The sequence below is a fragment of the Atractosteus spatula genome, chromosome 12 (genome assembly GCF_055471065.1).
Source record: "Atractosteus spatula isolate fAtrSpa1 chromosome 12, fAtrSpa1.hap1, whole genome shotgun sequence".
NCBI lineage: Eukaryota > Metazoa > Chordata > Actinopteri > Semionotiformes > Lepisosteidae > Atractosteus > Atractosteus spatula.
In genome coordinates, this window is record NC_142717.1 from 45,451,580 (window position 1) to 45,463,015 (window position 11,436).

An 11,436-nucleotide genomic window follows, 5' to 3' on the forward strand; every position below is an offset into this window, starting at 1 on the left:
GAAGAAAAGGCCACATTTGGTGATGGCAAAAAGGGGTTAATGATGGCAATATTTTTACATTACTACCACAGCTAAGTGAAAATCAGCTTTGTAATGAAATCTTAAATTTATTTAGAGATTTTATTTAAAGATGAATGACCTCACAATGAATATGACAGTTGGAAAGCACACTACTGTAAATGCAAATAAATGCATCTATTTAAGGGTGAATAGAAATCCACTTTGTGATATCACTTTGGAGTTCCACAGCTATATGTGAAGTATGATAAACCTTAAAAAGTCTCATATTCATCTACAGAAATTCTAATTGTTTTAGTCACTTGTCAGGATCCCCAAATTACTGTATTTAATAACATTGAATTGTTTTGCAAAACTTTGCATTCTGGAGTGCAATTCGAAACGATGTATACAGTTTATACAGTCTGCAACATCCTCAATGAGCTGTAACTAAGAGCTGATTCAGGAAGGTTGGGTTTCTGCAGGGTACACCTAGCTTTTTCAGCGTAACTGGATTAAGTTCTGATAAAAACATATGAACATATGAGCTCTATCCGAATATCATATATATATATATCAATAACAGGTGTGAAGCAGAAATATTTTTATCAATATGCACTCTTCAAATTTGCTTCACACCTAATATAAATTCAAAATAAATTACACAAAATTAATCCGGTGATGTTTTTAGTCATTTAGCAATTTAACCAACATTCAGAGGGCTTAGAGAAGCTTCTGGAAGTTGCCTTTTTTATATTAGAGGAAGCAGAAAACAGCAGCAAAACCCTTCTTTACACAGAGTTTTGTGGAAATCTGGAAGAAGCCACCCAGCCATATTGTTGAAGCCAAAAACCTGGCTCATTTCAAGAAAGAGCTGGTCGAGATCCTCCAATCAGGACAGGAGGAATTTCTTTACACAAATGGTGGTGGGAGTGGGGAACAAGCTGCCCAGCACATTTTATTTTTTTCTCCAGAATGCAGATTTCAGGAAAATGATCAAAACAGAAAAACAATTTTGAATCCTGCCAAAGTTATTTAATATTATATGAATAGGTTTATCCGGACCCTTAATGTCTAAGCAGAAATCAATACTTCATTATCTATCAGCAGGACACTGTATTTTTGTGAATTGTTTCTTTTCTGTAGAATAAAGTTTCATGAGTAGGAAACAAGTGCACAAGCAGCAATGTACATTAATGGTCATAATTCAATAATGTACAAATAAATCAGTCATATTTCAATTAGCATGTTTAGAATTTTACACTTTTTAAACAGGCACTGAGCCACATAAAAAAATACTTTGAGTTAAACTTCCAATCCTTCAGATATTTTTTATACATAAGATTTAAAAAAAAGAACATAAGGAACATATATCTAAAATGTACTGCATGTTTTATAATTAGTCTTCTTAAGTGGTGAGACACAGAAATATCCCTATGAATAGTCTTGCAGAGATTGAACATTGAGAAATGAAATTAGTTGCGTTTAACTGGAGTCTTTAGAGCAGGGACCTCAAACTCCTGGACGGATTTGTCTCTTCTGGTTTTTGTTCTGGACCAAGTAGTAAATTAAACAATTAGCCTAATTATTTGCTTAATTAGACATACAGTATATAGGATCTTTCACAGTTTTTTTACACAAGACAATGACTTTGTTAAAGGCAAAGCTATCAATGAATCACTTTGCATTCTGGTCAGAAGTATTACAATTATGCAGGTAATTAAATAATTAAGTAATAGACAATGTGATTGGAACAGAAAACGGAAGATTCCAGGTCCTCCAGGAATGGGGTCTGAGACCCCTACAGCATAGTGTCCAACACCAGGAGATGACATTGCCTCACCACACTAATCAGAGCTAATAAAATTCATTCAGGTTGAATCCTCCAGGAGAGACACGGAGAGGGATAACTTTTTCTTCAGGGAGTAATCGCGTTTGTCTTGTGGAAGCAGCTCCTTTACTGGACAGGCTCGGCTGAGCTCGTGGGATATTGATTGTGCTGCTGTGCCCACGTCAGCTCAAGACCCAGCCATCGGACACACGAAACAGCAAAGAGGCAGGCAGTGGAATCCGCAGGGCAGGCCTTGATTGTGGACAGAAGACCATAAATGCTTTCTTCCGTTCTTAATTTTTTTTTCTCTCCTGAAGATTAGGATTTAGGCAGTTATTAATTCTGAGCTGTTTACTCTATTCTAGCCATTTAATATTTGCTTCCTTAAATGAAACTATTTGTGTTACTTTTTAAAGTACCTTAAAATAATACATTTTAAATTAATTCACTATATTGAAGAGTAGCTGAGAAGACCATGACTGGAAGCAGCACATTTATTTTTTACCAATATTTTTTATTGGTGTGTTAAGCGTTAAGTGTAAGAGTGTTAAGCATTTAGAATACATTTCCAGGAGTGATATTCAAGAGCCTCAGCCTTTGGATGTCTTCAGCAGTGTTTTTCACCCGTTTTATGCAGAATCTGGAACAATATCCATTTTGCTGTATTTCTTTTACTTCATAATGTGGGAACAGTCCGATTGGAAATATGAAATATGCATGCTGGTTAGAATACTGACTCGATTTATTGCCTCAGTAATATTTCAGTCACCCATTGGGATGGTCCTGCCCAAATAACCGGCAAACACAGGGCTCAGCTTTAATCACTTGTCCCTCCTCCCCACTGAGAGCTGGTGTGTGGGGAGCGGACTGGCGCATCATCCAGGTGGGGCTGCACACTGGTGGTGGTGGAGGGGATCCCCATGACCTGTACAGTGCTTTGAGTGGAGGGTCCAGAATAGCGCTATATATTGTAACTAACAACTACAAGAGAAGAAAACCAAAACAAAAGCCCATTTCTTCTTTCGAAGAACTAACTTGACTTCATTTCTCTCTCTCTATCATTACAACGGACAACTAAGCTGCTTACTGACTCCAAAACATACTGCAAGTCCCTGTTTGAGACCAAAAACTTACATTTTTCATGCCCATGTGCTTGTTGATCAGTCGCTTCTTCTCTGTTTCCTTATCTCCCTGATGCAAACAGAGAACAGAGCTGGATAGCTCCTTGGATGCATCAGCTTCCTGGTTTTAAATGTCACTCAACCAATTGTCTTCCACCGATTGGTCAGGTGACAGAAGATGGCAGGTCATTCACCCCTGCCTTCTGGGGAATGTAGTTCAGAACAAGAGTGCCCAAAGTACAATCTGAACTAACCATGTTCTTACAAGGTATATATGATATAATGAAGAAGAAACAGCTACTGGCTCTGTTTGAAGTTAATTTAATCATTTTTTTCTCTAAATCCCAAGTAAAATACTTTGTCTTTATAAGCATTAATCCTGAAACACAGATCTTGACTCATATCAGGAATATACCGGGGGCAGCTCAAGTGCAGCTCAGGGGCCGCAGTCAGTGTCCAGCCACACTGGCCAATAGCTGGCTTCTCGCTGGCTCCCTGCACAGCTCTTGAGCTTTTCCAGGTGGGATTTCTCTCTCGGTTTGTTGTGCAAGTTGTCGGCAGGGAACACCCTGACTTCCTTTAACTGTCTGCACAACACAGCATTTTATTCAGCTGATGATGAATGTTTAATGAAAAGAAAGGTCACTCTTTGCTACTTTTTACTGCTTCTTTAATCTATCTTGTAGTAGCAACAGTAATAATTAAAAGGCTGTTAATGTACCCTTTAGAGCACCACAATGCAGTGAGACCAGACCCTGCTGAATTGTACTTTCATACTGTACAACTTTACTGTGGCAGTAAATGTGATAGCAGACATCAGTGCTTCAGAGTATTTTTAATAAAGACTGAATACTGCTTTCTACAACATACTACTGCACAGTAATAATAATAATAGCTTACAATTATTATTTTTTTTGCTTTTCTGGACACTCCACTCAAAGTGCTTTACAGGTAATGGGGATCCCCTGCACTACCACCACCAATGTGCAGCATCCACCTGGATGATGCGACGGCAGCCATAGTGCGCCAGAACGTTCACCACACACCAGCTATCAGTGGGGCGGAGAGCAGAGTAAGGAAGCCAATTCATAGAAGGGGATTATTAGGAGGCCATGATTGGTAAGGGCCAATGGGAAATTTGGCCAGGACGCCGGGGTTACACCCCTACTTTTTTTAGAAACACCCTGGGATTTTTGATGACCACAGAGAGTCAGGACCTCGGTTTTACGTCTCATCTGAAGGATGGAGCCTGTTTACAGTATAGTGTCCCCATCACTATACTGGGGCATTAGGACCCACATGGACTGCAGGGTGAGCGCCCCCTGCTGGCCCCACTAACACCTCTTCCAGCAGCAACCTTAGTTTTTCCCAGGAGGTCTCCCATCCAGGTACTGACCAGGCTCACACCTGCTTTGTAGAGTGATATGGCTGCTGGCCATACTACAGTACAGTATGTAGTATTACATTTACATATTTAAGATGTTTATTTTAAGTGAAAGAAAACAAAAGTACCTTGAAGTCCATTTTAAAGTCTTTATTTTAATTTATTGTCTGCAAAACTGGTGACAGTAAATCTTGGTTTTTGTTTAAAGTAAATATGAATCCACACAGCACAGACCTGTTATATAATGTGACATCAGACAGTATCACACAGATTCCCAGTAAGCGGAAAGTTAGCACAAACTGTGCCAGAGAATTGTCGGGTCTAGCTTGATTTGGTCATTAGGGAATCATTTGTCTTTTGACTGAAATGCCCTGTGTTTGTGCAGTCCTGCACTCTGGGAAAACAGAAACTACATCAAGCTTTTTTTCGCTATATATACCGAAAAACATAGTTCATAAAAAACAACTAAAAATCACTTTTTAGTTTAACAAAGGAAAGTTACATAAACTGCAATCAAAACAGCTGTAAAGGACAAACAAAGCAATTTGTTTTTATCTTGTTCAGAGCACTTGTTAAGAGACTCCTGTTTCTTTGTAATAGAGTGATTTTACACAAAGAATTGATCTGAGACAACTCTGAACTTGTCATCATTCCAAGTAGTATAATATTTTTTCTAACAACATGTGCAGGAAAATAAGCATTATGTGTTCTCTACTAAAGAATACGATAATGTGCACCCTTTCACATTTTCTTGTTGACATCAAATTCAAACAATACACAGTGATTCTGAAGCCAGCACTTTTGTGCACTATAGACTATAGAAGCTGTCAATAGGTGTTGCAGGCTTCTGGTTTAGATCAATCAATAAAGAGAGAGAAAGAATAAAATCTCTTGGAACATTTGATCCAGGCACCAGAAGGGTGCAATAAAATGGTTCACTAATGATAAACAATGATAAACTGACAGCTTTAGTAGAATATAAACTTATTTTTCCAAAGTGCAAGTCTTTAGTTAAAAACACTGTTTCTTTTTGTAATGGAGGCTTTGTTCATACTTTGAGTTGAACATTTTATAATGGTCTTTTTTACCCACCTGCTTATAGCATCTCTGTTGTGTTTCTGGTATTTTTATTAACAGTTTTGTTTCATAATTTTATATTATGATAACATTAATAATGTTGTTGAAAATAGTTAATATTGTGATAGCTTGATAAATACAGTTTTATTTCACAATTGCTCTTAGGAAAGGTGTTGAAAATGTTAATTGAATGTGGATTAATTCCTCCACATACAGGGTTTAAGATTTTGTGATCTATGCTTGCAGATCTCTGCCCTAACCCTCATCGGGACTTCATGTATTGTACTTACTGTATGTATTACAGTATGTACTGCATCTGGCCTCATGTCTTTTAATACCCTATAAACTAACTGTGAATGAGCACCATTCCAAACTTGTATGAAAAATGATATACAGTATACAAATACATAAAATCCGTAAGATTCATGTCAGTTGATACAAAAATATGCTAATGGAAAATCTGTGGTTATATTATTGCCATATAAGCACTGTAGGTGTAGGATTAAAATAGCACCAAGACCTTATATGACAGATATCCTGAAGGTTGAGTCACTCTGAGCTGTACGGAAATCTTGCTGACATTTCACTGTAAATGTTAAAGTTATTTTTGCTTCCACCAAATGATTTTTTTTGCCCCCAATAGCATTTTTTTCTGCCAATTTGGCACTTTCCTTAACCCATGAATTCTGCAAATTGTTCTCGCGCAACCCATACATTCCTCCCTAGTATTTGTGTTTCAGTTTATTAAATGGGACGGGTTAGAATCAATGCGATACTTTCTTTTTACGGTCAAATAATTACCTTACCAACCCATGTTTTTGTCAATATTCTTCAAGAGTTTTTAGTGTTTATCAAATTTTCCATTTGGGAATATCCAGTTTACAGCTGAAATTTCAGAAGCATGGACACTTTCATGGAACAATCACCAGTGGACATGAGGAGAGGCATAAAAAAGTCAAAACAGGAGGCACTTCCTTAAACTGCATAAGAGCTGCATAAACTGTCCAAACAAGGCTTGAGACCGACGCTCTGGAAGAGCAGGATAGATAAGAGCTTACAGTATATGTATAACCTAGGGGAATTTACAAACAATAATAAACACTTACAGTTACTTACAGCATTCAAATATACAATCACACACAGAAAAACAACCAGGATCGGATACATATCCCCCTGTCATTCTTTATCTTCCTTTTGTTATTATTAATTTGTCTGACTCTTTTGTCCAAAGCTACATACATTTGTTCTCATGCAAAAATATGTAAATGCTGCACAACATATCACGCACCTGTGCTGTGGTACACTCACCCCCTGAATTTATTAAAGACCCCTTTTCCTTGCTGCAAGGTCAGACAAAGAGCCCGGGACAGGACTGAGACAGTCCAAAGTGCCCCTGCCAGACTCTCACAGGGCCCTGTGGATTCCAGCTGCCAAGCACTCAATTATTTCAAGAGGCACCACTTGATGCTCCGATGTTTGATTCGGAAATGCGTTTGTTTGAACTGAGTGGGAAGGACGTAATCGGTCAGTGCAAACAAAATGACATCCTTAGTTTCAACGTGCAGGGAATAGATGGTGGACCTGAAAATACGAAAACAAGGCACATGCTGTACAAGAACTGGGATCGTCTTAACCCCAGAGAAAAGAAGAAAAAAAGAAAACTGTTTGCCCAGGAAACGGAGAGAAGAGCAAGAGGCATGTTTGATAAAGAGACGAAGCAGTAAGATTAGCGGTTAATTCCGACTTTCAACACTGGAACATAGCAAACAGTTTCATTATTCAGACAGTTAAAATGTTTCTTTTTCAATAATATTATCAGGAAGACAGATTAAAGATTTGTTTAGAAAAGCTAACATTTCATTGTTGCCTAACAAAAATTATTCAAGTAGGGAGCTGCGTCAGCACTGCGAAGGAACAAGTAAAGGTTTATTCCATGCGGAAAAGAAAAGAGACACAATGTTTGTGACACACCTGAAGAAAGCTCAACTTTTCTTTTCCGCACGGAATAACTTGTTCCTTAACAAAAATTATATTGTGTCAATTACTCAGAACACCTTCTTTAGCTTTACCTTAGCTGGGTACACAAGAGCCAAGATATCTCAACAACATGTTAGTTCACAACTCTTTATCTCAGTTCAGCCCCCCACACACCTATGGCATACTAGAACAAATGTCCAAAAATCTGCTCTTCTGGAGAGGTACAGCGATGCTAACACTGTGACTTGTGGTCAAATGCTTTTTAGAGCTGGAGTCTGGGCCCTATTTAGATACAAAGAAATCTGTAACAATTGAATAGAATTTTAAATTAGAAAAAAAATAATTGCTGGAAAAGATTTCACTTCTGTGACAGTGCCTAATTAAAAAAAATCTTTGAACATACAGTACAACTCGATGTTTAAATGATAACGTCAATATTACATAGCAAAGGAACAAAAATGTTTTTTAACATCAGCTGAATTTACGCAGTAATAATTTAACAGGTGGCAAGATGTCTGATTTAGCCATGCTTATGCTATTTAGATTACTCTTAATAATTGAGTTGAATTACTCAACTGCCAAAGAATTCGATATCTAGAGAGAGGAGTTTATTTGTCATATGTACATTGGGATTCATATCTGTGCTGTTCTCTCTGGATGTGTACAGTACATACAACACTTTCGCACAACATGCACAGTACATTACAAAACAGTGAATAATAATAATGATAGTACAACAAGACCTACAGTCCTGTCTGGCAATTACTCCAACTTTTTAAATAATTTAATTATAATCAATTTATCATTTTGTTCATTATCAGGCTTTATGTTCTTAAAAAGTCAGTTTAAATCTTTAGCCAATGTGATTATGACTACTGTTAACATGTCATAAACACCTACTGCTCTTCTTGAATACATTTGAGACACTAGATGAACTATAACTAGTTGACACAGTAGCATATATTTTGCTTTACACAGAGTAGCAGCTGTGATCAACTCGTTGTAATCTGCCATACGGCTGAAGTCAAAAGACATTCTGATAACTGCTGGCCTTTTTCTTAAAGGGAAATTTAACTTTTAATAACCTTCAGAAGTTCCAGAAGCACGTTTCAGTTTCAAAAGCACTGAAGTTAAAAATGATACGAAAGACAGACCTTTTGCGCAGACACCTGTGACACCTGAGAAATAAATCGCAGGTGCTGGCTCTGGCTGCACGACACAGATGTGAGCACTGATGTTCCAGGAGAAGTGGAATCATCCCTAGGGATGAGCTGGCTAAGTGCCAGTGGGACTAATTTGGTACAAGTTCTCAGTGTGACGCCACTGATGAGGCCCCGCTGGTGATGACTGCCTTCCTTTTCAGGGAACCAAGGCAGGGAAGACACTCCATGTTTTCTTATCTCGTTATATCTTTCTATATTTGTAGCCTTTGTGAGGTCAAGACAGCTCTCTTATTTTCCTGCTCTCTTGACGGTTTTCTAGAAAGCCTAACTCCAGTCAACATGAAGTGCCTGATTCTTCTGACATAGGCTGGTAAGGCTGAATGGTTTCCATTGAAATTTTAGCATCTAGAAGCCTGCTTTTTTGTCAATGTGCTGGTGATAGGCTTCACCACCACCTCTATTGTCTTATGCATGTTATTTACTGTACATATTAAATATGCATGTATACATATTTTCTAGTTTCATCTGTACATTAACCCAAAATAATGCACTTTTGCTTGCATTATTTTTCCAAAGTCCAGAATACCCACATTCCTCTAATTTCTTGTTTTCTTTCGTTTTATTGCACTCGTTTACCATCTGGGATGACTCTCAAACATTTCAATGTTTGAAAAGCCCAAACTCAGTAAAACTCGATAAAAAATAATTTATTGTTTAGGTTCTCTGTGCCTTTATCAGCTTTATTGAGTGCTGAATTAATGCAGACACAGATTCTACCTAATATGCATGCAGGACAGGTTTCTCCACTCAGCAATATGTGCTAAGTTACGGATTAATTTGTGCAATCAATGTAACTATCAAAGACGATAACATTAACATAGAGATTAAATGTAAAGTTAAATGAATTATCACTCTCATTCATCGTTAGACTATGAAGTCTTTGATTGCTTTTCTTCCACCCAAAGAGTTATTTATAATAAGGCCAGTAATGTGTGATCTATTTTCTTTTCCTCCACCCTTGTTTGGCATTAGAACTCCTGTGATACCAGAGGGTCAGTACTGGACCAAAGACACCAAGCACATGGCGGTGGAGATCTGCCCCTCACACAGTAGGGGGCGTTGCAATCATCATCCAGGCTGTACCCATAACTAATCACAGCCATGAGCTCGGAGGCGACAGTGCAGACATGAGGTCCTCATCGTTGACCCCAGGTTATCAAAGGAATACTGTCTCCCTGCAGAAGAGGAGGCAGAAATCATCCAGAGAGTGGAGAGGCTCCAAGCAAAGGCAGAGGAGGACGCAGTGCTTATTCTGCGTATTGGGACCTGATCAGTCATTTTATCAGGAATCCTGCCTGCGTCATGGAAATGTGCACAACAGGGAATGTGAATCCGTACAGTAATACAGAGCTGAGGACATGGGGAGCAGACGAAGGCCACAGCTTTCTCAGCCATTGGAATGGCCATCTGTGCAGACCTGACGCGTTTTCTTTAGCTTCAGTTAGCTTGGATCAAGCGTCTGCGGAGAAGTTTCAAAACTTTTAAACCAGAATGAAAAGGGAGAAATTCAGTGCAAATTTGCAAATGAGATAGACAGACAGAACCCAAGAGAAAGAAACAAAGCGTCAGGAAATGGGCTTATTAGAGTATTAGGACAAAAACACAAGAGGTAGAAGCTTCTGCATTTGGTGATTTTGACGCTCAGTAATTGGAGTGATAAGAAGTGGAATGGGACAAGTTAGATAAGGAATCAGTAGACAATGGACAGATTAAAAGATACTGTGCTTGAAGAATGAACCGATTTCATCCTATGAGTCAACAGAAAACAAACAGCAATGGGCTCATTAAAGAGCCTCAGAAATGATAATGGGATAGGTGCAAACAAGGAAAGGAGAATGACTGATTTATCAAAAGAATAATTCACTTAGGAGTTTACCCAGGAAAACATTGAAAACATTCCTTAGTCTGAGGAAGGACGATTCTAAACTAAATACTATTAACATAAAAGAGGTAGAAATATAACAGGCACCAGAAGCTCTTGAGGTAACTCCAGATCTGAGGGTGTATAACCATTTATATTTAAGGAATTGAGATGATGTTCAAGATCGTTAACAAAACTCCAAAAGTTGCTGAAGACTGGAAAATTGCTGATGTAGTGCCAAAAAAGAGTGACAAAACTGAACTATTACATAGAAATACATAATTGTAAGTAAAGTTATGGAAGTTATCATTAACTTGCTGACAGGATTCTAGGGGACAGTCAACATGGATTTAAAAAAGATACAGTGGGTACTGTATCATACTAAACTAAGATGTTACAAAATAACACAAAATATCCATTCTTTAATTGAAGGCCAAATACAAGATAATGTATTTTGATTAAGAAATGGTTAACAGAGAACAGAGACAAGGGATGAATTCTCAAATTCAGGATGGTATAAATAGCTGCATTTCCTCATTTATATCAAGGATTTAGATTCCAGTATATTTAATTGCTCAATTTGAAAACAGCAGGATTGGGAAACATTGCTGAAGCAGCAAAAATAAGTTTAAAAAAGACAGGCCAGATTCAAGGCTGGGGCATATCAACCAACAGATCACTTTTCATGTAGACAAAGTCATATGGGTGGGAGGAAACACATTATAAATGTTAAATGCAAGGTGGGAAACACTGAATAATTAAGAAGTCACCACTGAAAGGCTAATGTGGGGAAGCAGTACAAAGGGTGAACAGAATGTTAAGAGACATAGTTAAAAGTATTTAAATTTAATTTAATTCAAAGGATAATGTGTTAAAATTGCACAATGTGCTAGTGAAAGCTCTTTAGAACTGTGTACAATTCTGATCAACATATTACAAAAAACATATTGTCCCTTTGGAATTAG